Genomic DNA, 27,270 nt, shown 5'->3' with positions numbered 1-27,270 from the left:
TTATTACGGCGGATCGAAAAGCTAGAATACGAGCCTACCCCTATAAACAATGTCTTTTCTGTGTAACTTGCATAGCTTCGTTTGTTGTTCATAGGTAGATTTTGCCCGTAGGGTACGAAACAGCTGCAACAAAGTGTGGCCGGAAAACTTAGTAACAAAAGTAGAATTATAGTTGTATCGTTTTCTCCATAGCTAACACATGCCGGTCTCTTAATGTCTGACAGCCGTGGAAGCAGCCGTAGGGTATACATAGAGTACATACTGGAAAACACAAGAACTTAGCTTAGATTTCAGTCACCGTTGACAAGCTGCCCTTAGCAAACCCGCAATCACTTTTTCGTAGATACAATACAGTACGATGGGCAACAACTCTTTGTTTTCAGATTTCTCTGTATTATATTATTTCAGTTTCATCTCGCCTAGTTGGACTTAAAATGTAACTTTTTTTTTCTTCGTCTTGGTTTCTTTATCTAAGAAAACCTATTCTAGGTCACGAAACGTGAGAGTGGTTGGTCAGTCAGCCTATCGACGGCCTGTTTAAACCTATCTGAAGCTTTCGAGATAGGTCAATCTGTATCAGCTGAGTTCAGTTATCAATATACCTTTCGAATGAATGTTACAAAGCTCGAATATAAATATTGAAAAAAGAACAATTCAATTTATCTACTCCGGCATAATGGTATGCCAATTGAGTGATCGAAGGCATGGATCGACCGCGTTTCAGAAGTTTTAGCTGTGAGTGCCACATCAACACAGTTAGGTCAACAAGTACTTTAAAACTTACGGCTTTAGTAACTTACGGCTTTTGGCAAATGAAAATCGGATTAAAGGCAATAACGCCCAGAAATGCATCGACATCTGTGTCGAGAGGTCAAACCAAGATGCATGACCGTGACTCAGTCATGTTGCATTAATTACTTTAGATTGTATATTAAGAGTATTTCTATTATCGGTTATTGATATGGTATATTAAAAGAATTATAACACTGCCATTCTATAACTAGGATACAAAACTTGCTACAACGGCAAACGCTTCATGACCTGGTGAAGTAATTATCGTTGACTTCAATTACTGTATCACAACCTTGTCTGTTATATAATTATACAGTCTATTCGACCGCCGTATTGATTCTATAGCATGTCAAGTAGCCTATGTCAACTAGTGACGCGTGTGTAACGTATATTTATGCAGACTGGTCTAATTTTAATAACGCCAGAAGTAAATATGCAGAAATCAGGGCCTATTTTCACGGCCTGTTTGTCGTATCGAATACCCGCTCGTTCAATATCATCGGTACCAGAAGAGAGTCACCTTTCCCTAGAACTCATTATGGAAGAGGTAGGAGGTTAATTTACGGAGTATCAACAAGATTTGCTATTTACGTCAAGCGTTTATGCCAGACGAATATAAATTTGCCTTCATTGCCTGCAATCGACGATCAATGTTAGTGTTGATAAGGCCTTCAGTAAATAATCTTTACTCGTCTTCATGGGGCTGTCGAAATATAATTTCTAAGATTTTCACGAGGCAAAGCAGAAGACTCACAATGAACTGGGGTATTTATTAAAAAAACATTTGTTATTAGTGTAGAATTTTGACGCACAAAACAAGAACTACTTTCGAAAGAACAAGTTTTTTTTCATTGCTTGAGGTCCCGTAGATGTTTGTGATCTTTGTCTATCGCTAGCCCTAGATTGGAGTTTGCAGGATTTCTTTATTGTGCGTTACGTTTGAGCGGTATATCAATAGGCCTAGGTAAAGCAATATCGCTTTACTTACGCTCCGGGAATTTTCTGCTTAAGGACTTGGGACCGATGCAGGTTTTGACAGAGATTCGTGATCGAAGCAAGTCGCACTTATAATGGATAGGACGCACGTGACGGGGATCTACGAGCCCATAAAGTGCGGATTGACGGCACGTGTACAACATGTTATTTCACACGTTATGTAGCTTATAAATAAGTATTCATACCTATTTTATTTAAACAACTTAATTTAAATATCCTATATGCAATATTTTCTAAACGCAGAAGTGGGTTAAAGAAGAACGTGAAAGATAACGTTTACCAGAAGGAAAGCGGCTAGTGGTGGCGTCATAATAACAGTCGGTCCACTAAAGTCTTCAGATGGAGTTCTTTTCTAGAAATCTGTGTGCACCTGCTTCTATAATTTTATGGTGAGTTTTTTAATTAAAACTCTACAATAGGAGGCTTGATTAATTGAGTAATTTCGATGTTTGGTTCCATTGGAAGCTCCTCTAAATTTAACAGCAAATGACAAAGTATGGTGGCAAAATGTTTTTGTGATGCTGTTTTTTTCAGTTGCCATGCCCTTTAGCAATTAAGTAAAGGCATGAGCAATCTTATCTTTAATTTATTATTCTTTCTATTATTTATTATTATTAAAGTTAATATTTAACCTTTGCAAACGTTTACCCTTAGAAGCTCTTGTAGATTATAGGATTCTGTAGTTTTTGGCTTCTGAACTATTTCAATCTACGTCGTACGCCAAATACACGTTTTATTCAAATCTAACCAACACAAATTACGCATCTTTCGCCTGCCGATCTTCGAAAGCCTCGCGGTCACGTAAATCCTGCGGTTTCATTGAATCTTTGAATGATTCTTTGTACATGCTTCACAACAATATAGTCTTGTTTAAGATTTACAACACGTTTTCGTTTTTCTCTCCTTTGTCGCGCAGAATCATACAGCTCGAAAATAACACCGTCTAGGCACATCGGCCTAGATCATCACAAATGTTTCTTGTGCAACAGCCCCGTGCCTCAGCAACAACTGTTGTAAATATCCATATATAAGCAATCTATTAGAATTGAACTCATCATGTATACATATGATGACGTGTACACTATTTCCGCATGTACACATTCGTTCTGCGTAAGGCAGAAAAGTTTAAAAGTTCATCTTTGGGATGTTTCAAATTGATGTTGACCGGACATAGTACGTAAAATGAGCTTAGGGGGAACGCCAGTTACCCCAGAATGTTATCAGCCGAGTCAGCGACTTTAAGTAAGCAACTTAGTGATTGCTTCTATTTAGAAATTTCTTGTACAATATACATGTATGAAAAAAGCTGAATTGGAAAAAAATTTTTGGCTGAATAAGTATGTTTGGCGTAACATATTTCAAGAGCAGGATGGTGAAGCAATTGTATTTGTGCTGTTTTAATCTTTTTCCAATTTTACCTCTGTTTGCGGTTACTACTGCTGCTACACGATCAGTAAATCATAATAACAGCGCAAAAAAGCAGCTCGGACGCTTCCTAAAAGACGCCATGCTGTAAGATTATGTCTTGCTTGTGCTTCTTTGAGGCATACTGTAATCTGGACACAAGAACACTAATCATGAAGACGTAAAAGAGCACCCGTAAATTATTCTAGGACGAGTACAGTCCTTGAGACAACAGACCCGTGTCTTCAAATACGGCTCAAGTTGTGCCTACTCAAATGCAAGTTATTTGCCATTCGTAACTACAAGCTGTTTTTTTAGGCGCGTCGTCCCTAGACGTCAAGCTTACTAATAGCTTTAGTAACACTGTTCTAGCTAGCAGTCGCATTCAAAGGTGAAGCTTTCAAATGAACGTACGAGAACTTTGCCACATTGTGCTACAAAGTGGATCCAACTATATGGCTTATCCGTAGGCTACCATTTACTCAGAGTTAACAGACGTTACGCACGCACACTGCGTCGTGCATCACTATGCCGTATATTTTTTCATTTTTAATCAATCAGCTGGACTCGAAATATTATAAAATATATTGAATAATAAGATTCAAAAGGTTCGTGCAATATTATAGTGCCAGGTCTAAAGGCGTGGAGCCTGTTGGTGGTATAGTTCATTTATTGTCGATCTTCCGTCCCCTTTGCGACAATCGAAAGTGATCGTTCTGTAACTTCGTTTCCTCAAAAGGGGCTATCATAGAGTAGAAAAAAGGGAATGATCTTACCATAGATTCTCACATTCTGTGAACGATGATTGCTCATTACTCGTAAGTTCCTATTGAAAAATCCGTTAGAAAATATGATCGTTGCTGGTATATTCACATAAGTTGCAGAGATTTCGTTTTTGTCTTAGCAGTTCTATATCCGCGCGTTGACATACGCGTGAGTCTATACGATTGGATCCAACACCGAATGCACCGGATTTTTCCAGCCAGTATGAATCGTTTAATTACCGTTGCCCCAATTTAGATATGGAGCCCAGGTCTGCTTAAGATTTACTACGAAGTGACGGTTACGCATGAGGTCTTTTCAGAGTCCTAGCGTGAATCGGGAAGTTCATTACGAAACCCATTAACACCTTGCTTAACATAAGCATGACTGGCTACACCTGAACGGCTTACTTTTGTCGTCTGCAAATTACGCAACATTTGACAACTAACGGATCTTCCATGCATTCGGATCTAGTCATTAATATTGAATTAGTTAAGCTTTGCTTACATTTTTCTACCCGCCCTCGATCTAAACATCGTTCTTTAGGCCTAACTACTTCTAAGTATGTAGTTAGGTACATGTACAATTGCTGAAGCTTTCGTATACGTAATGCTGTGCTTCCACATAAGATATGGCGTTTTCTAGCCGGAAGCGTTGAATCATACTTCTCCATCTAGACCCCAAGCAATGGAAAATTCGATTTGAACCCCTACATTGATTCCCTGCTATTAAGTATTGTACTATGCTATGCTTTTACATTTTTTTTTTCGTGCTTATGGCCATGATACCCATCTGAATGTGTGTCAATAGCCGTTTAAAGGTAAAGTCGTCTAAAAAACATTTTGGTTGTGTAAACAGTCCCAACAATTAAATGGCAAGAAGCTATTCGATAATGTTCGTTTGCACAGCTACTACCGTAATACAGAATATTCTTCCCCCAGTTCATGCACACTCGACACATGTGCGTCACTAAATTGCGTTAACGTGTAACGTATGAGATAATAGTAAAGTCATAGTAAGTAACCCCCGTCGGTCGATGATGCTGCGGCACACCGCATCAGAGGGCGTATCGCACGTAATATTATACAAAAAATCGACAGAGGCAAACCAATAAATAATGGACGAACGGAATAGTAGATGAAAGCTTTATAAGCAGCGACATAAAATAAAACAGTTGCTTTTATCTTCTGGCCAAAGACGTGGCCTTTATGTCGTCTTTATCGGTTAGAGTCGTAGCATAGCGCTACCGTAACCGCCCGTTGCCCACTATCCTGCCGCTGCGTGTGCCTTTGCCAAATGTCGTCGTCGTCGTCGTCGTATCTTTCCTGTTTTGTTGTTGCTGACCGCTGCGATTGTCGCCGCTCTGCATTGCGCAACAGATGTTGCACACAGCATCATCAACAACAACAACAGTAAAAATAAGGATGCTTAATGTAATAGTGCAAGCCCATTTATGTGAGAATATGTCTTAGTGTGCTTGACAATGTCGTGATGAAGGAACGTTTTTATTTTTGTTGTTATTGTGATTGCTGTTTCGTCTGCTCTGCGGGGCTGATTGATTAGCAGCACCAGCAGCAGTAAAAAAAAAAAGACCAAACATACCGTAGCTGCCAAGTTCCTCGTTATTCTTCGGTGTCGACGATGAGCCGCATATAGAAATTGAGGAGGCCGTGTTTCAATGAAAGCTCACATGTGAATAGCGTCGCCCGTAGCGCTAGTACTAAGAATAATTGACTTCGTTCGTTTTATAAGGCTTGTATAGATGAACTTGAATGAAGTTAAACTCGCTATTATCGGTTACATCACTGTTAGAGTCTTCTTTGCGATGCAGCAGGTACCATTGGAGCGATTGTTACTACTTAATGGGCGAACCTTGACAGATTTGATAGTATGGCATAAGAACAGAAGTACCCAAGGAACTGGTTCGGCTGCGAACGACCCGGCTCGGTGACTAGTTCACTTTTGTGTGATTCCAGCTTCCAGAACTTCTTCATAAGATTGGTTTTTCTTCTGCTGTCGCATAAACACTATACGATATATATATATATATATATATTACAATGAGTTACACAATCTCCAGTGTTTTTGTCGTTGAGCTCGTTAACTATTATGTAGTACATTCAAACTCACTCACAGTTACGGGCCGATATGGCGCTGTAGGATGCAACAGATATATAAGTGTACAAAGTGGTCCAGGTGGGATTTGTCGATACGTCAAATACTGCGTACATTCATCAACAAATGAGAAAAATAAATATACATCATTAACATTTTAGATTAATCGTCCACGTTAAACTGGCTCTTTTTTTCATTGCAACTTTAGGAACCTATTCCAGTAATACCTCGAATAAAACCAACGAAACGTTTCCGATAAGACGTGTACACTGGATTTTTTTTTGCTCATTTGCAACATTTGAATTGATGAACAGATGATCAAAGGTTGTCCATTCACTGTATTTGTTAGTGATATACAACTGTTTTGTTGTAGAAACCCGTAAAGTCTGTTCGCTTTTAGCCCTTCTAAGACAACTCGGATCACACGCTCGACCAGCGTTTTGCACTGTCGGTATCCTAGAGCCGTCTTAACGTGTTCGATGTGATTTCGTCACCCAGATCACGACAACCGCCTCTCGGACCGGCACGAGCTGGATAAGGCTGGCACAGTAATCGACCATCACTAAAATTGCACATTTTAGTATCGGTTAGCTTTATCGGCTGAGATTTTGAGGGGCCCACGAAGTCTACCGCAACCCTATAAAAGGGGCGTTCCAGAGTTGGCACCGGGTGAGGACATCACGTTTCCCTGAGTCACGGTTACACCGCTAGCAGACCTCACACCGGACCAGCATCTTCCGAATCCGCATTGCAAGCTTGCCCTCTAGAAAGAAGGCGTTGCAACGTCTTGCGGTTTCGAAACGCCCCGCCGTCTTCTTCTGGTTTTTTCATCTGAGGCGATGGAATGTGGAGCTCGTCCAATGTGGACCCGGTAGACCGGGCTACTGCTGAACACATACGTTTGAATGCGGGATTCTTCTTCAATTTTAGCTATTATCTTGCCTAGGCGAAAGTTCCGCGCTTTTTGAGCCTTCTCTAATTCAAGGAGGCCGCTTTGTACGAGCGGTACACTCGACGGCCCAGATCGCTGCACAGTACTAGGCCTTGGAAAAGTGGCATCACTCAAATGGGGGCTAATGTAAGCCCCAATGCCCCTTTTCTTTTTAGTTTCTCTAACGCGGTTCCAGGTCCTGGCGAAAGTGGCGTACAATGGAGCTGTCCGTAATCTTGGACTACAACAGCCGCAACAAAGTCTTTCACGTTGACCAGAACGTATAATCTTATGGGAAGCCCTCAAACAGCTCTGTCTAGAACTATGCTAACGTTGCTGAACGCCGTCTGCCCCATGGCCGTTCGAAAAGTCAGCAACAAGTTTGTCGATTCTGCTAGACATGCGAAGACAATAGTAGAGACCATCTATCGAACGCCGAGCATTTTAGCTGCCGTGTGGAAGGACCGGCGCTGGAGCAGATATGATCATGATGTCCGCGTACAGGCAGGCAACGAGAGCTTCGAGCGTAGGGTCTGCTTCCCAGTTAGCGGCATTTATGCGTTTGTCAAAAGTCGATCGGCGCTCTAGCCTCGTTCATAATGAGCGGCAAACACTGTTGTCTGACTGGCGTCCAGGATTCGATCTGCTGCAGCTGCCAAAATAACAAACTGCTACTACGGTTCATTCGACTTAGCTTTATATTTACTAAACATTGGAAAAACCCTATCAAAACGTTCCTGCCCGAAATCAACGATCTACATTATTGCCAGTAATTTTCATAATGCTTTTTGGTACCGCATTTACCTTGGGATTATGATATATGATATTAATGGTCGCGATAAGCATCTTTACAATATATACATATATATACAAAATGACATTTGGGACATATCTTGGAGCGCTGTTTATCACACTAGAAAAAAACGAGTTCTTCCTTTTTCCCTGCGACGGAAAATACCGTTTCGTGGTTGCAATTTTAACGAAGAACTGTTACTATCGAATGTTTTTTTTTCTTAAACAAATCCCTGTCAGGACCGAAAACCGTTTTTGTTCTCCTGAAAAATGCGCACCATATTTCCATCAGGCAAACTGAAAGATCTTTAATAACCTTTAAATGCTAAAAAGAGCTTGAAAATGTATTAAAATAGTTTAAAAAAACTTCTTAAGAACTTAAAAATAACTAGTAAGTAGGTAGTGAACTGAAGATGTAATCGCGTTTACAATGGTCGTGTGTGACTGTTAACAATAACTCTACTGGTGCATGCAAAACACTTTGTCGAAGTATCTGTTTTTGTTTAAATACACTCCTTTCGTAAGAGATGCAAGTCAGGGAGAAATTTAGATGTGCCACTTTATATAGATAAACTCCTACGATGGTACCTAAAAATAACGTTTTGGACATCTAAAAAAAACCTAACTAATTAGGAAGGAAAAGTTTTCAAGTATCAGCGATGATAAAGTACACGGAGAAAATCTAAATGGTCAACCATCTCTATCACCCCATTATTATGCTTACGTACGTAAACTTGCCAGATGAGATAATGTTTACGTAGCAAGGTTCATTTAATTGTTCTGCAGCTCTTCAACGCCAGCTAGGAGCTAAGCCGGTTTCGATGAAGCGAAAGTTGAATATACATAAATTAAGTTAAGAGTTATAGTATAAACTAAACTTCACCGTTAAAGTAATTGTCTAGTACATTCGCTCGTCGATCATAAGAAAAGCAGTGCACGCGTAACGCTCCACCATGATGTCGGCTTGCTCGGCATCCTTAAATGGCGTTGAAATATCACTTTTGAAGGTATGTTTATGCCTTCAGATTCGGTTCGGGAACTCAGCTACTCGAAAAGCTAAGTGGCCACAGAGTCTTGGCGAAAATACTAGATCTCATAACAATACTATGATATAATGGCAGCGGTCTTTTACCCTAACAAATAGGGAAACTATTCAAGGGAACAATCTAAGTCCATTATTGTTATTACTATTTTTTGGCTTAATAGAAATTTATTAATAATCCCACAACAAGTCAAAAGCATTATGTACGCGGATAACATTGAACGGTATAGCGGTAGTCGATTTCATCAAATTGTACTATTAGGGCTTGGGTCACAAATGTTGGCCTGGAAATTAACACACAAGAGGCTAAAACGATTAAAATTGGCCACGGCGATCGATCAGCAAAGGCTTTGCAAAAAATAACTATACCTTCAAAGACAGGAGCAGATGTCCATATGTGAGGAGGTGCTAAGCACGAAATCGTTCGGTGTATGTGAAGGCCTCGTGCCTGCTGCATTTATTGAAGATCGATATAGTTTTTCAACGAAAACGGCACTAAGGCTTTTTCTGGTCAAGATAACACCATAGTTGGATTCTATGGCATCCAGTTACATTGGAAGAAACTGCCTGCGGCGCATCTTCGATCTCTGAACAAAACAATCAAATCTTTCTGCCGAAAATGTACGTCTGGATCTTTCTTCACCGTCGACAGCAGATTGCTAATACAATCATTGAAGAGGTACGGAAATAGTTAATGTCAACATTGGGATTTTCTATAAAAAAGTAACAACGAAGAGTTCTAGAAGAATGCTGCACATCGTAACTACATTTAGATCAGTAATACGCTTTATAAACGTACGAAATGAAGAAACGCAAACATACGAAGCGTTAATTGGCACATATATATATATATATATACATGTATATATATATATATATACATGTATATATATATATATATACATGTATATATATATATATATACATGTATATATGGTGAAGATTAGTAGGTTAATTGAAGTACTGACGAACCGATGCTATGTAAAACAATTTTCAAACGACCATACGACGAATGTTTTTCTTGGTAAAGCTGTAGTGGCCTTAGTTTGATCAGTTTATTAGAATAGCACAAGCTTGCTTTTTATTATCTCTTGAAATATAAGAAAAAATTGAAAGCGTAAGTTAATCTCTTTACTATTGAAATTGTAAGAACATACCTTACAATTTCAGTAGTTTGCCGTCGGGATTGGCATACTTTGGATACAAAGGGCTTTAATATTGAAGGGCCTCTACGTTTCGAGTTTTACGTTACTATTAGGCATTCTATCAGACGATTGGCTCCCAGCCCGAAACGAACCGTGCGTCTGGGCTTTGACATAGATTACGATGTGTACCTAAGATTAACGGGCAATACGTTAACTGTTGGGGATTGTAGGAAAGGGTCAAAGTTCATTTATTTTAAATGGAAACGAGTGCTTTTCTAAGTGAAAGATAAATAATAGATTTTGCTAGCTTTTGTGAGCTAAAGCTATTAATAGATTTGAATCGTTTTTTAGGCCAGATTCGGCAAATCTTGTTCTTGCAGTGACAGCGCATATTGAAATAGACTTGAACGCTTTTCCTCTTAATTTGCCCACGTTTGGCATCGTACCGGCCGACTTTGAGTGCGCCTAATTTTTCAGGACACTCAGGATGTCTCTGATTGTTTACAGCGTTAACATACTTTAGAAGATATTAGTATGTTATTAAGTTGGTTTATTTTATCTTTATTCATAACAATGGTAGTATCTTTTCAAAAAGGTGTGATTTTTTGAGAAATTAAAATGCCTCGAGTATAGATTTGATTTTTTTGTAATTACAATACGAGTTTGTTTTTTATGTTGAGATGATTACTATCTTATGGAAGGTGTTCAAACTCTAACGTTTCAACCCCTTTTTATGTTAAAATATCTACTGTTGTTATTATCTATGACCTTCTGGCCTTTGGATGGTAACTTTGTTGCTGTAGGCGTCTATCGTACGGAAGTCAAACCTCGATTTTATGTTTAGACAATTTTTCTGTTAAGCGATTATGGCAACTTCTGAAAAAAATGGTAATTTATAGGAGTAATGTCTGGTGAGTATGGTGGATTACCGGGAGCCTTCAACCTTATCTGCTGCACTTCTACCAGAGGTGTAAAAATCAACGTTCTCCACGTAACATGAGCGATTCTCTATTAAATTAGTTATTGCCTCGTTCAATGATTGTGAGTGCCCGACTGGGAATCATAGGGCTGCAATGGATAAGAGCTGCACTAGACCACCAAGTGACCAAACTATTCTAAATGATGTTCTATTGCCATCGTTGCATCTACCCATTGACAGAATCATGTGCGGTTATCGTAGAAAAGCAATTAGATCATGGGACACACATTGTCCAATATGTTTACCCTGTTTCTTTAATAACCCGCAGGCTTTGACATGGAAAGGCTTCCATTTAGAAGCTCCAGCACAATACGTTATTCGTCTTTTTATAGAGCCTCCCACGAGACACATCTTCCACTTCGAAATTTTTTCCAGCCACTTTTCAAATCAACGGCTCAGATGCTTTCTATAGTAGATCTTTTATCGAATACGAATTTTGCGCAACCGGCTGGTAGCGTTTCAATGTGGAACTTAAATTAGGACACCCGCTGGATTTTCCAGTTCTTCATGACCTGCTAAAAGCTGGAACGACCATGTCCTAGTGAACAGTCTCAAATCCTATCCTAAATACAGATAGATCTCAAAAGCACCTATACATTCAACAGAAAAAACACGAATTTCGGCTCCTGTACAGGGACATTTTTTAGATATGTTTATATGTGGATTTTTTAAAGATACTCCTTGAACTTACCTTCTGCGCTATTGAATCCTGAGTAAATAAAATCTCGTAAGAATCCAGCAACGCCTAACACAGACACACTGCACAGTAGCGATAACAGGTTCAGTCCTCTGATTTCCAATTTCCGCCAGAAAGGCTCTCTTTTGCAATATAAAGCGCCGATTGACATGCACAAGATCGCCCGTTGTACGTCCTCTTAATAGGACAAAGTGTCCACAAAAGGTAAGATCATCGCGGCGGTATTACTTCAGTCCATGTTTCACTGAGAGGTATTCCGAAGGAAGCTTTCCTGGTTGCACTTTTGGTCTGGCGGCAATAATTACGTATTGGAATTTATTAGAATTAATAGATATTTAAAAGTAGGACTTCTTTAAATCTCTGTAAAGGTGAGAAGCTTAGAGATACCATTGTATAAAAGTAAGCACTTACAGGCTGAGGTAGGCAGTGCCTTAGATTTTCTGCAACCGTAACTATGCCAATAGTACTAATCCTTTGTCTCAATTTGGGGAACTCATTAGGACGCAGGCCACTTCATCAGTCACTGATGAGAGGCTGCAGCACGAAACCCTTTTTGTGATCCCTCAAAATCGCATTGTGGTCGGCTCTGTTTGATGCAGTTAACTGCCGTCCGTCCTATGCCCTCCTGTGTACGATCCTAGGGACCTGAGCGCTGTTCGATTGCAATCGTAAGATTTAAAGGGCATTTAGGTTGGCTGTACAGTTGGCGGCGTTGCTTATGAAACAATCGAACTCTGGGACAGAGGGTTCGTACTCAGCATTCGCATAAATTGAAAACGCGCCGGGCATCAGTAGCAAGACAGTTGCAACAATACTTTATACGTCAGTGCGCGCTTTCCCAGATGCTGATGTTCATGTCGAACAATAGCTGTCCATTCGCTGACTACTTTATCGTTTGTGTTTGAGAAGCGTTGATGTTTAAAGCGGGCAAGTGCAGGTCACCCCAGGAGCGAGTTTTCTGCGCCACGACGGGAAGGGCCGGCCTTGAAAAGAAGCCAGTGCCAGCCCTTGCCTGCATTGTTGTTGTTGTCCATTCGTCAGGAGAACGCCAACAACAACAGCTCGGCCGACAGCAGCAGCGTTACGTGCCACGACGAACAGGCATCCCTTCGTCTTTGCCGTCCGCTGCTGCTGTTCCTTGCACTGGCGACAGAGGTAACCCGCTCACCCTGGCGTGAGCTGTACAACAGTTCGCGCCACTTGCCGACGACAGCGCCATCTAACCCGATAGTTAACGACGATTTGATAGCTGACTCCGTTAGCAACGCCAGAAGCGTCCGGTGTGCGGAGACGAAATGCTGAGAGCCGCTGCTGTTCCTTCCTGAAAAACGGAGCCGTTTCGGCCAATTGCTGCTCAGGTCGGACAGCCTCTGATGCGGCCAACGAAACGACGACCACAGTCGTGAGGGGAAAGATGCGCAGAAGGCAATGAAAGCAGCAAGACCGTTTCAGAAAAATACTTGGAGGCCAACGGCGATCGATTCCTAAGACATTGACTCTGCACACATCTAGTCAATGAACGTAAACGATCGAATGTTATACAGATAACAATTTTTTTCGAACCTAGGTGAGTAACTATAAACAGACTAATCTCTATCGTCAACCTGAATGTATAGTAAACGTTTCGCTACTTATCGCCACTTGAAGCGCTCATCGATTCTACTCATAGATAGAATGTGAGTGTTTTGAAAAGTGAACTAAAGAAACCAATTTTTACAGAATAATTACTGATCTCAAAGGGATATAATATATCGTCACCATTGATCTTCTAAAGTAATCTTAATCGAGTTAGTAAAAGTCTTCAGTAAATTATATGTATTGGCCTGTATCTGTATTTTTCTTCACAAACCATTGCTGATGACGAGCTGAGAAGCGTTGATGGCCTTGGCAGGTAACTTTGTACATACTTTTTTTTGCAAATTCATTCGGAAACTGTGGTTTGCCCGCAGGAGCCGCTAAAACCGTTAGTTACGTCATGCGCTTTAGCGACAAATGTCTCGAGCTTTTACGTCCGGTCCTGCAGTCTTAACTAAGCATCGCCTAGGCAGCTCTTGTGGGTTTTCACATGAATGGGTCTGTCTCTGGTACATAAGCCGTCAACGCTAAAGCAACCCAGCTCTTACTGCCATTATAAACGTCTTCACAAATGATGGCCGTATTCAACCCGCCGCCATAAGCCATCATATATAGCGCACTTCAGATACGCGCTTACAATGACGGTATCGATAATGGCAACAGAGTGAAATCTGTAATACGGTTTGTTATTTTACGATTATCACCGTAATGATACTAACAGTATCTAGCAGCATTGCTTCGTAATAGAAAAGACCAATCAGAATGACACCACGATATTACCTTATATATCGTATTTATCAATATACGATGTGGACAACGTGGTGTTATAGCGTTAGGCCACTATATTTTTAACCGCATACATATAATATTATAAAGCAAACAGATTGGTAAATTGAGATGCTAATTAAACGCTTACATAGGTAATAAAAATTTTCTCTATTTTATACAGGAACATGCATTTGTATTCACTGAAATGAACTATAGAAGTTTTCTATTGAGCTGATAAGAAGAGGCTAAGGGACAAATTTTCGAGCCTGCAACAAAAACTATATATAAACGACATACAGTAGGTACAGCTAAGTTTAATTGAGCTTTCTAAATAGACTTTCAACATCGTAAACTAATGTAGGAGAGGGGAGCTGGCGATTTCGGTCAGTCCAATAGACATCATGTTCATGGCGTGCAATATTCTCACAGGTTCCATTATGAAACTGACAGACAAACGAGTCCAGCAGGCTGATCTATGGTAAGTTCCTTTCGAAATCAATTGAGAAATCAGAGTTGGGTGTATCGTAGTGAGCTAGGGTAGTTCTGCTCCACCTGGCTCAAAGTGATGCATTCAGCATAAGGTCTTTGCTCTGCCTAAGCCCGTAGCCATCCAAGCCATGTAATACGTACATTTTTTTCCGGATCCACGTTTTAAAGTAAAAAAATGTTCTACTTATTTTCATTTCAATATCTAACTCACTTACCTGTATATTATGTTTACGCTGCTCAAAAAGCGGCATTGAAAATTGCTTGTTCAGATGCGTCGGCGTCCTTCTGCCTGTCGGGTGTACGAGGTTGCGACTAGCATCGAAGGTGCCATCACCAGGCGACATCGTGGTCGTACGTTAAACCTGCGATAATCCTTGAAGAGCGACTCCATTTGCTTTATTGCTCAATTTGCTAACTGGTACACTTCATCAGCAGCTCTTGGGTCTAGCATTTGTAGTATGAATACAAGATCCATCAGATACATTCAATGTTAAGTAAAGAAATAACTAGGTAGGAGCTGATTTAGTGAAGGACTTACCTAGCAGCCCAGAGCAAAAAAAATCTTAACTAAGTTCACAATTTATGAGAACCCCGGTATTTAATTGTCACCTGATTTTCTAAATGTTCTCGAGTATGCCTCAGTTATTTAAGAGGAAATCTCTTTGAAGAATACTAAATTCCGAATCGGAATCTGATTATGCTCCAGATTGGTACGTTGAGAATACGCGTATGTTTTTTAATTTGTTTACCATCCGTTTATTGTGACGCCATTATTTTTTTTGAGATCATAAAAATCTTTAATAGATCAAGTATGCGCACGGGAGGGGAACATAGGAAGAAAGCATTTTCGCAACTCTTTCTGCCTAGAGATTTCGTACCACTAGCCCATAATTGAATTTGGCACGATACTGAGCCTGAAGGATAGACAAAGACACAGCGTACAAAAAGCAGAGTTAAAGCGTTTTACCGTACCTGTTGACGAACGCTTCCGTGAATCCGCCTACATAGGATAGATATGCTCGCGTGTATCTATACTGATCGTACCTTTAGTGTCTCCCGGCAGGGAATCTTAAGTATACTCTTAGCGATAGCATGATTATTGGCGGGACTGCTGATTGGATTTGTACTCTTCTATTCGTAATCCAATAAAGCCTATCTTAAAAAATCGATGTTTTTTATGATTACGTAGCTCTATTAGAATATCCTTGCAAAAGTTGTCCTTCCCTGTGGTGGGACCATAAACTAACGCTGTTAACGTATTTCGTGTTTGTTTTGACAGCTTTATCAGCTGCCCGTGTATAGGGATTAGTTCGTACTATAATACTTTAGAAATTAGTCCCAGTGCACGAGTGTTACTAGGTTATCAGCAAACACATTTATATTTAATTCAGTGCGGAAAAAAATCACTTTCAAGTCAAACATTAACTTTTCAATATGTGTCTTTTGTCGAACCAATCACTTTTGAAAGTTTTCCCTTTAAATGTAACAAATCTTCTTTACTATTGGGCCTGAGGTTGTTAAGTTGTTGTACCACATAGACTTTTCGGCCGCAGGCCGAACAATGGCGAGACGCCTAGACAAAAATATCTCGTAATTTTTAAGGCGCAAACTGGCAGACATAACTCAAGCGAGACGTACGATGATTGCACTGTTACGTGTTTCCCTCACTTTTAAATAGATGTACACAACCTATAGTCAGCTATAGGCACGCTTAGATAGTCAACCCTTGCCACGACGTTGTGTGACACCTTCCAGTAATTCCTTTAGCATTGGAACTACGTTTAGGCCTACAAGAACGTAAACGGATTTTTAATTACTTAGTAGATAATTAATTAGTTAAAAAATGATAGAACCTTTTCAGACAATATACATATATCGCGTTGAGAAATATAGCTTATTATGGATATTTAGCTAAATTTGAAGAAAACAAGTAACCGATGCCGGTGGTAGCATCCGTCAATCAAAAAATATTCATTTGATTATACTAGCGAATGTACAATTCATACCTACTATACGCGCTAGATTTAGTCTAATGGTTCTCAAATGCGTGATATTTAGGATGAAAATCAGGAATACGGTTTTCCTATATGATATCATCGCCGCCGCTACAATCCCATCACCTCATTTAAGCTATCCAACCTTAAAATCTGTATTTATCGGTTACCTGAAGTCGACCTCGGCCTCCATAGGTTTGTTTTGCTGTCGATATACTTTCTTATTATACAACATTATAGTGTGGCTAAATGTTTTTACCTTATCTTACCCTTGTTTACCTTTTCTTCACGGAACGCACGCCAGCAGAAGATCGGCGTGTGTCACATACCCGCCGACAATTTCCCCCGCGGGGGGTCATCAACAGAGTGAAAAAGTTGAGAAAGGTAATGGCAAAGGCAGAGACGAAAGGACCAAAAACTCAAGGCAGACCGACGCGTTTGTTGTATTTGTTTCGGAGCTATTTAGGTGCCTACGGATACGTATGCGCACCGTGAGAGTTCGTACAGCTACTACCGTATCGTCGGTAATACTTTTATTAAGATTGAGATTTTACCTTACATTGTTGGAAGCGGGTTGTCGTTCTTCGTCTAGGTTGTAGTCTACGTGAAGCAGTACTCTTGAGGTTTTGTCTGTGATATCGCTAATCGTCACAATAGGAAGTTGGAAGTGAACCAATAAATCCTTCATGCAACCACCGTATGACCGCCGCCCACTGTGGCCTAGCTAATTGTTGCGTGAGGATCGATACGCTAAAGTAAAATTTTGATCACAGGCATACAGGTCAGCGGATACATTACCACGGCTTGACAGGCTGCCACGACGCTTAACGTATGCCTCGTATAATTTGCCTAGGCAACTGCAAATTGCAAAAACCGCTTGTTGAATGTATCCTTTTGGAATAGCAACGAGTACTCTGTCTCTGTTAGGTGTGATTTTGGCAATGTTTTGGACCACTCCAACTAACTTCGTCTACGAATCGATTCTGGGGTTGTGATGAGGTTCTTGAAAAAAGCCGACCTCGATGTCTGTTTCTCCTGTAGAAGCGAACGAATCGTTCGGACGACACGGAATCAGTCTTAGAACTCTCGAGGCCGTCCATTTTGGACGTCGCCGTAAATAGCGACGCTTTTGTTATTGCCAGTTCAGCCGACTGCTGCGATTCTAAATGAGGTGCACGAATTCCTCTAGCCACCTCGTCTCTTGCCTAGTAGAGGATCAATTCCAGCGATGCCGTCTAATCGTTCGACTATCATGCAACAAGTCGGCTTGTCGCTGTTATTAACAACGAGCGTTGGGCTGTCGTTCGCTCTACGCTCAGCTAGTCGTAACGTTTTTTTATTCACTAATTAGCACTATTATGTGTGCATTATCATCAGAGTAGATGGAAATAGTTAACTGAGATAACTTTTGACCCCTTCAAGCGCCGTAAAATACCGTAGGATATTTCAGTTTAAAACTTCGGTGTGTAGGCCCCTGACAGAATACAGTCAATGTACAAGTTAACAGATAGAGATAGTGTTTATCTCAAATTAACTTACATCATAGGTTAACTTGATTATGAAGTCCTCACTATCATTTAATATGCAGTTCACGACTTCATATCTTATAACTTGGGAGCTATATGAAAGCATAGCGCCGACCACAGATATGAGCTACTATAAAACAATGTTTATTAGTCTGCTAAACTCGTGCCTGTCTTAGGTTAGGTTTCAGGGAGTGCAATGATGTCAACCAACGAAACGCAGTCTCTTCTGAGGTACCGTTTGGCTTTGTGTCGAATACGTCGATTTCATGTTAACTAGTTCGATATCATATTGTACCCCCTAGAGCTTAAAGTGTGCATGCTTCGTGTCAGATACTTTTATCGAAAAATATTATCTCGTTTGGTTAGAAAAACATTTTTATTTTTCTAATTTTTTGACCGTCCAGAATCTTTACTCATTCATTTGATATCGCATTTCTTATGAACTAAACGTCGCAGCCTGTTACAGAAGAATAGCAGCACCGGTGCAACGTTAACGCCACTGCCAAATTCTGCTAATGAAATAATTTTTCGCAACGAATACTTGTTGTACCTGTTATGTCCTGCTAGACTGTAGGTAAATCAGTCCTAACTGAAATGGCAGATTCATTCCAGCAGCGTCTATGATAATGATATTGCGGCGCGGTTCGTTTATTTAATGTTTGGAGATACAAGCCATAAGAATTCTAGTTATGGCTGTAGTCTATTCGCCATTTAGACGGTACACATAAGTAAGGGATTTGGAGACCTTCGCTCACTTCATTCAGGCTCACATTATAGCTACTGCAATGTTTTGGCGTTTCTTATCGCGATCTTAACGTATTTACTTGAGTACACCGACAGGAATGAAGTAGGTGGGTCCATGGATGGTACGGACGCTGGTAACTGAAAGCGTTAAATAGACCGATTATGAATGCTAACGGTGAACGTATAGGGTTGAATATGTTCGTGATGTAGGAGCGGCGGTGAACGCTGTAACGGGCATAGAATATATGGGAGAAGCTAGTCTCGTGTTATAAGAAATGGCGTACACAGAAACTGAAGCAATAGCACGAGCGGTAAGATTTGCCGCAAGGGAAAACTTGGTTTGAACAGTAAAGCCGTTAGCATAATACGTGAGAGCACTGGAACTTCCAACCAGGCTATGGACCTTTGACATAGCAGCAGGGTAAGCAGCGACCTAAGCTGCATATAGTAAAGCTGGACCTTCCTAGCTAGCTGTAATGGCAGCGGTAGCAGGAAACTAAATAGCAACAGAAAAGAGTAAGGACAGTTACTGCCGTGGAGACTTTTAAGACGGGTTCGGAAATCTTCACTGCCGGAAGGGATACAGGGGCATAGAGATTGAGGCTGTTACATAACAACTGCGACGTGATTTAGTGAGTGCGGCCGCAGAATAGGTAATACTGATAGCCGTGGCTACTCTTCTCAGCGCGGGAATGGCGGAAAGAACAGCTAAACAAAAGCCACTAGTAGTGACGATACAGGTGGCCTGGGTCCGGATCGCGCAGTTACTCAATCCATCGTCTGCTCTAGGCGTACGCGAGACTGGTCGCTATTTGAATATAACAGACTGGCATACAAAGCCTCCACAAAGCAACGGAGTAACTTCAAATGAGTCTTCACAACACACAGCTGCAGGTTAACGATGGCCCTTCTACTTGCCACACTGTCTCTCTACCTAACCTGTAGGCAATAGTTCATGCAGTTACCATCACTGGACGTAAAAGGTGGTATGATTCGCAAAGACACAAATAGCCGATTTCTAGACTTTAATTATTGCGCTACAACTTGGTCGGGTGGTATATTTCAGTATAATGTTGCATATTTAGGCGCATAATACTGCTATGCTACAGAATACAATATCTATCGCTTATACATAGAGTGGCCCTCGCTGAAATTTTGGCATTTTTGACGCGCTCAGATACTGGTAATAAGCACATCATTCATAGATCCATTTGCCAGCATCTTTACTCGCTGATGGCGACAACGGTGCGGGAATCGCGTCCCGGAGTGTCGTAACCGTTGTCGTAGCAGCAGTCCGAGAACCGGCGACCCCCGCAACGATCACTACGAGAACCGTTATTACAACGGCGTCAGAAACGAGCAAAGCGATAAGGCGGCCTGTGCCATTTGTCTACTAGGGCCAGCCAGTCGCAGTCCACAGCCTGTTCTTACGCCCCCTCTTGTTTTGCCGCTGCTAGGACTAGCGAGTGGTACGGTGTTATAAAATAAATATGAAAAGGGCAGCACGCAGCTCGTCTGTGACATACTAATCTGCGGGGTTATCCGCTGTCGAGCAGAGCATGACTACCGCCGGTTAGTGGTGCTCCTCACGGATCAGCAGGAACATCGATGGACTGATAAATGGGTGTGTTTCACTCAATTCGGACACCACATTCATACGCAAACCAGTACGACAGATACACGTATTTACGTGCACTTAATATCGAAACGAGCAAACAGAGAAAGATCAATAGCTCTATATAAGATATGCCCATGTGCTCCCATGTTTGCTGCCTTTGCATTGAAAAGGTAAAGTTAAAAGTAATCTGATGGAAGAGAATGCTGTGTGGCACAGAACTACACAAGCCTATATATATATATATATATATATGTGAGTGAACCGAATAACCATGTTCGTGTATTGGCCACTGCCGTTGTAGCTATACGAATATTCACTAATTTCTGTATAGCTTTATCACGGTTTTTGTACGCTGCGCAGCATTAGCTACCCTAGATTCTGCCACGGCTCAACTGTTTAGTGTACCTTTCCTGTCTTATATCTTAAAGGACCTAAACGAGTCGGGAAACCGTGAGACTTTATTTGTATATGCACATCTTGGATTAAAATGTGGCAAGCGGAAAGAAAGTCGAGCTCATCATGTTGCAAACTGTCAGATAATGAACCGCTACGCCGCCGTCTCTATAACTCCCGTTAAAATATTCTATCTATAAAAACGGCCAATTCATATATACTCATTGAGGCAGGCTGTGTATATCACGACATCAAGCAGACGTACAGCGTTACCGTATAAGACCCAAAGCGACCTTTTCTATTAAGAGCTTAGGCATCAATGTGAAGACATTTTTTGTAGTGGAGGTATGTTCTCATGAAACGTGTTCTTCTTCTTCAAGTTTATTGAGCGGGTTAGATTAAGACACGCGTTGTGCCAAGCGTGGCGGTACACTATGAAAAATATTATATTTGTATTTAAGGTGGATTCTACCGTCCATTCTCATTCTAAATCGGTAGAACTATAGGTCATTCTCTAGGAGAGGGGTCGCGTTCGCTGGCCCTATCAGTGCTAACGAATACAATGATATGCAGCGAAATACCAATGCTATTCAGTACACAGTAGAAATTAATCCATACGAACAGCGCCTTCAATGGCCAGTGGCGATTGGTATACATCTATTTTGACGCCATTTTAGATATACCCAGACAATAGCCAGCCGGCCAGCCAGTCAGCCAGCCTTAGGCCGCGACGCACTAAGTCTACTCAGGCCGCTACTTCAATGAGGAAACGACGAAGCGTTAAACCGACGAGCAGTAGAATAGCTCGATCAGAATGCAGGTGCTGTAATACCGAAGAAATTGATACGCTAAGACTTCCTTATGTATTACTTTGCTGTCTTTGTTTGGCTTAGATGACATGGTGTCTAAACTCACATAAACTTCCACTATTATCTGGTACGTTTTGAATACATCATATTTAATGGACCTTGTCGAAGAAATATCGAACGAATAGGCTAGACGAGGTACTTGCATATTGGCAACCGTGTACTAAGGCAATTACGTCTTTACCTGCAGCGACTTCGCTTAGGGGGTTTGAGTAAATATCACGCGTGCGACTCGTAATCGTTTCTATTATCGAGCATCCTGTGGGTACTGACACGGCCTCCGTCACAGAAGTATTGCCTAAAATTTTATTTAGTTGGCGAAAATAAAACAGCAACGATAGCGAGATTGCTAGGTGCGCTATCGGACCAATGTTTGCCAAGTTACTGCCAGAATGAATTGTTACAACTGCTATCTGCTGTACTGGTTTTTTTTGCTGAGTTCGCTCATCATAGTGATCGCCGTCGCAGTTGCCTGCGGTGCGGGAGCAGTCATGTTCATCAGTACGAAGTTAGGTCAAGCGCAGATCAGGGATGAACTCTCGTTAATTAATACCACTGCAATCCTCGTTCTTATAATAAGCTGCCTTGTTGTATTCGTGATTTTATGGGGCTTCTATGGGGTATGCTTTGGAGCCCGTCTGGTGCTCGTGTCCTATATGATCCTAATGGTACTTCTGGTCATGGCCGAAGTAGTCCCTATCGGTCTCTTATGGATTTTTACAAATAAAAAGGTACTGGCCAAGGTTGCGGACGACCTAATGAACGGGTTGCTGGCTACAGCAGATAAACAGTATGGGAATGAAGCAGGTTTGATGTGCTTAACCGTGTTGAGCGTTATTCAGTCGAGGCTCAGATGTTGCGGCGCGAACAGTATAGAAGATTATGATAAGTTCAACTTACAGAGCTACAAGTACTTATGCAAGAAAGGAAAGCAGGAAGAGTTATATCTAGAGGGATGTACGGTAGCCATCAATAGCTGGTTTAGCCACAATACGACTTTAATGGGCACGATAGCTTTTGGCTCAATCATTTTTGAGGTGATGACGGTTGTCCTTGCAGGGCTACTGATTGGCAGGATTAAGCAGGAAGCGAAGATCGAAGCATTCGATGCCATGGCAAAGCCCGCAGTGAAATCAGAGACTGCTCCAACGAGACAGTCGATTGCACATCCAGAAACTTCGCCTACGAAGTCGGAGTCACCTTCAGGACTGAGATCGATATCCCGATTTAGCAGTCGATCGATATCGCCGACTACTTCAAATGCTTCCTAAACAATGAAAGTGAGGCTAAGCACTGAACAATTAACGGTCATGTCTGTTGATGTATAATCCCATTTGCGAGTTACACAAAAGGAGTCTAGCTATGCTCTCTGCTTAATTTGCAATGCAATAGAAGCATCTCGGTGTGAATTTTTTTTGTGCATCTATTTCCACATCTTCGTCTAAGACTGTTCCTCTCTGCCAAGACATTCATGTTAAGCAGGCCAAGTTTGTGTCTGAGGAATAAATGTAGCCTTTTTTTTGAATTTCAAAACTTGTTCTTTACATTGACAGCCGAATCAAGACAGAGGCCGCCATTCATCCAGGAAGGCCTGAATGAGAAAGCCATCTATCTGTCACAAAGATAATCTGACGTAATTTTTAGCTGTTTGAAACCGTTGCATAAATGCTGAAACCAGTGTTCTACCCGGACGTATTTATGGTTTAAAAAAATATTAAGTGTGTTAAGTGACGTTACTTCGCTATTCTAATATGCTGAGGCTTGCGTAGTTGTCTCATACCTGTCATCAGGATCTCCCGCAGCCATATTGTGCCGTCATTGAAGTATTTGTTATGAATAACTTATACAGTTAACCCGATAACTCTAAAGTAGTATCAAACAACACCTCTACACGATTTTAACATGTATTTGAGTGCTTGCCGATGATACTGTTCCATCCGCAACCGCTAGCAGCTCCGATCGTACTGCAGCGGGCGCAGTGGCACACACACACACACACACACACACACACACACACACACACACACACACACACACACACACACACACACACACACACACACACACACACACACACACACACACACACACACACACACACGCACACACACACACGCGCACGCACACACACGCGCACGCACACACACGCACACGCGCACACGCACACCCGCACACACACACCCCCAATACGGACTCGAAGGTCTATAGGGACGATAGCATTGGTGAGACAACTTGCGAACGACACTACGGCCTGGGAAGTTAACAATGTTTTTCAGGGTAGCTCCGATTACACGGGAAACACCACGGGAGTGGTGTTTCCCCAGGATAACACTGTGACGTAAATGACGTTTAAGATTTCTGACCTGAAATCTTCCATTTAGCGTTTTTTTTCTGTAATAGATGGAACTATTACGTTTTCACGGCTATCTCAAGTCAAATAAGCTCACTATTGGTCATGTTATGGAAACAAAGCTTCCATAACATGTTACCCGATGTTAAATATCGGGTAGCACTCGTTGCAAATGTTGATTGTTTCAAAGCTAAGAAGTAGCATTTCACTTAAACTGAATGAAGAACAAGTTCTTATCGAACACAAGAGTGCCTCTCGCGCCAGCCGTCCATGATCGAAGCCTAAGAGTGCTTTCTTTTTGTCTATTTTTTATATGCATGAAGATATGGATGAAAATTCATATTACCAACTCATGGTACTCGAAAAACTACGTAAGTCGAATGAAAATTGAAAGTAGCACCGTGGCTGACCCCAGAATGGCGCTGTAGGTCCCTAGCCGATGATCAGTGATTTTCGACAAGAAAGCCGTTATCACTATTAATTGTTAGCAACTACATTAGAAATTAAGTGCTAAATATATGTAGATTGGAGCAGCATAGATATTGTGATGCTAATAACCTCTTTCTTTCGCGCACAAAACGGTGTTATTGATGCTTTCGGGCTTTTTGCATGAAAAACGCTTTGCTCTCCTGGAATAGCATTAGAAGCAGACCGCTTCGGGCGTGATGCGGTCTTATGGGGCACGGTCGTATCTGCTCGTTCGTACACCATTGATAACGACAGGCTTTTGAACGGATTTGAAGTTCTCTTTTGGGGAATTAGCAATGCTTAAGAGCGACAAGCGAATGATGTACTTTTTGCTGCAACTTTCGAAGTGCTGGCCAGCTTCAAGGACCTTTATTGTTAGAACAGATCTGGTCTACTCGAGCGGAGTAGTGGATGCCACGTCCTCAGTTTGGCGGTAAATTGATTGAGCTCGAGCTACAAGTCTGTATCTATTGGTACTCATAAACGGTATTCCTCATCAATCGAGACACACGTTTCGGACAATTAGCGATAATTAATATATTTGCTTATACACTCGGTTCGACAAAAAACTTTCGGCGACTTAGATTCCCTAACTAAGAAACTGACCTATTTTTGAAAAATAGACTGATAAATACTGATCTAGATGGTACAATGTTTGGCCTTAAAAACAAGATCACGGGTAAATATAATAATGTAATAAACATGTAATACGAGGAACTAGTCGGACAGAAACTCCGAGAATACACGAGGAGTTGTGATGCGGACTGACGATAATTCAATATCCACTAATCAACTTGAAGTAGTAATAAGGTAAGTGAAAATCCTCTAGGGTATTAGATTGGACCATAAATAATGCTCCTCTCTCTTCTAAGATTTCCTTTCCCTCCTCCGTCCTCCAAAGTCAAAACGTGCCGTAACAGATCGAGGCAGTCGTGCCGTGTACAGCGGGGCTCTATAGTCGAGAGGACTACTCGGAGTTGTTTGGACGGATCTTGGGCCTAAAGGATGTACTCCACTAGAATTGGTCGTGAGTTAAAAATGATTCAGGTAGTCTACACTGGGAGAAGCGCATGTGGAAACACGGCTTCTTACCCACCCACAGCCTCTTATCAAACAGCGGCTAATAGGAAGCCAGTAACGGGCTTCTAGACGGATTTATAACGGAGCAGTAAGTGGTGTTTTCACATCAATGTAAACGAGAGAAAAAAGTAGCTCCGAGAATTAAACCAGATCCTGCCCGAATAAAATTATCCTTTGTATTCAGTGAGAGTGTAAGGATTTTGAACACAGAAAATACGTTGGCGATCGAACGAGAGTATCTAAAAAAAAGAAGCCTGGTCGCCAGAGCAAGCTCTTTAATGCCTGGCCTCAAAAGTTTCCGTCAAAAATAATTAAATATGTTAAGAAGTGAAAGGAAAAGTGAAGACAAATGCATAATACTGCTGGAAAAATTAATGAAAGCAGACCATTGAAAGAAATGTTGCAATACTGATCTAGTCCAAAATTAAAACGAAGTCCTTCTTTAAATTACTCTGAACTGACGACAAAAACCCTTTTGAGTCTGCAAGAGAAAATGAGCCCAGACAAAATGAGAACAAAGACTCTTCGAAACCTGCTTCGTGAGAGTGTAGGTTACGCACGCATATCTACGAGACGATAAGGTAAGCGTAGAAACTATTGGCAGCGAACGATGGAAGGAGGCGAGAATCTTGCCTACAAAACTGATTGTGAGCAATATGTACTCCCGTTTGGATTACTCCCAAGAACGCAATGCCATGGACGACTCGGCAGTAGAGCATATCTTTAAGACGTGGTCGATAGAATTATATGGGAGTACAGAAGAGTGAGGACAGCAGATTGATGTACAGCAAATATTGCAAAGTTGTCGACAATATTGCCGAAATCAGTGACATTTTGGATATATGATCTAACTAAGTCTGAAAATGAGGAGGATAAATAAGTGTCTCAGATTCTAAGAGTTCTGAAACGAACGAAACCTTGAAGAACCACATTTATGCATATCAGGCCCGTCCTCGCGTATTTGCTGAAGAGGAGGCTCGTTCGATTTATAAATGCGCAATCAAATGCTTCTAAAACTCGAATTCTAGACTCATGACCTAGATTACATATTCCTATGCACAATCCTAAACATCCAATTGCCGCCGAAAATGCAATTGCATGAATGCAGGTTCCCGGGCGTGATAGAAGGAGGGTTAGAGGACAAAACTGAGTGTGTCCAAACGATTCTAAGACGGTCTGAAGACGTTGACTGTCTCTAATGAGATCCGCACTACGGCTCAAGGCAACTGCTATTGGAAACCTCGAATATCTCTTCGAGAACTTGGAGGAGATACACCGCGGCGATTGTTTCGTTGCTAACAATCAGGAGAATCTTTAGGGCATATCATGGGTAAAGTGGTCTCAAAATTGTGCTTGAACTTTTTTTCGAGGCCTGGAATTAACGGATCTTTGCGGGTGATATCCAACCTCCCAGTTCAATGCTCAGCAGCATGGTCACGGTGGCCAGCAATGTGATTAGCAGAACATCTACAGAAAATGACCGTTTTATTTTCTTAGTGAACACCTGGGTTTTATTAAGACACATTCTGTACTTCATGTTCCTTTATGGGTTAAAGGTGAACGAACTTCTACGGTGTCCTAAGCCGTGTTACCGAGTGGCCAGCACCGATTCGTAAAGAAACTATCGTGAGACGTTGCGCCAATTTTTCAATAAACCTAAATGATACTTTATGAACTTTATTGTCTACTGACGACATACTCCCAGAATTTACCGACAGTCGATGCTTCTCGAAAGCGGATTCAG

At 41.3% G+C, this 27,270-nt stretch overlaps 1 protein-coding gene and 1 long non-coding RNA gene across 4 annotated transcripts in view; one reads left to right on the top strand and one right to left on the bottom strand.

The window, feature by feature from the left end:
- Positions 1–12,558, bottom strand: part of LOC111247336 (uncharacterized) — a 35,791-nt gene extending 23,233 nt beyond the window's left edge. The window contains exons 1-2 of the mRNA XM_022798133.2: positions 12,067–12,558; positions 11,650–11,943 (exon numbers count right to left, since the gene is read on the bottom strand). The gene's annotated coding sequence lies outside the window, so the exon portion shown is untranslated. The remainder of the gene's footprint in view (positions 1–11,649; positions 11,944–12,066) is intronic.
- The window catches only part of LOC147756369 (uncharacterized), a 55,416-nt gene extending 39,745 nt beyond the window's left edge, over positions 1–15,671 (top strand). For 2 of the 3 annotated variants that reach the window (XR_015324837.1, XR_015324836.1), the window contains 2 exons: positions 14,428–14,476; positions 14,733–15,671. This is a non-coding gene — a long non-coding RNA (uncharacterized LOC147756369). Of the gene's footprint in view, positions 1–12,755; positions 13,223–14,427; positions 14,477–14,732 lie in introns of those variants that run through there. The other variant, XR_015324835.1, reaches the window with a different exon arrangement.
- The last annotated feature ends 11,599 nt before the right edge of the window (positions 15,672–27,270 follow it).

Source organism: Varroa destructor, unplaced genomic scaffold (assembly GCF_002443255.2).
Source record: "Varroa destructor unplaced genomic scaffold, Vdes_3.0 BEIS01000003.1, whole genome shotgun sequence".
Classification (NCBI taxonomy): Eukaryota; Metazoa; Arthropoda; class Arachnida; order Mesostigmata; family Varroidae; genus Varroa; species Varroa destructor.
Note: the sequence above shows the minus strand (reverse complement) of the source record. Positions and strands in the feature narration are given on the sequence as shown.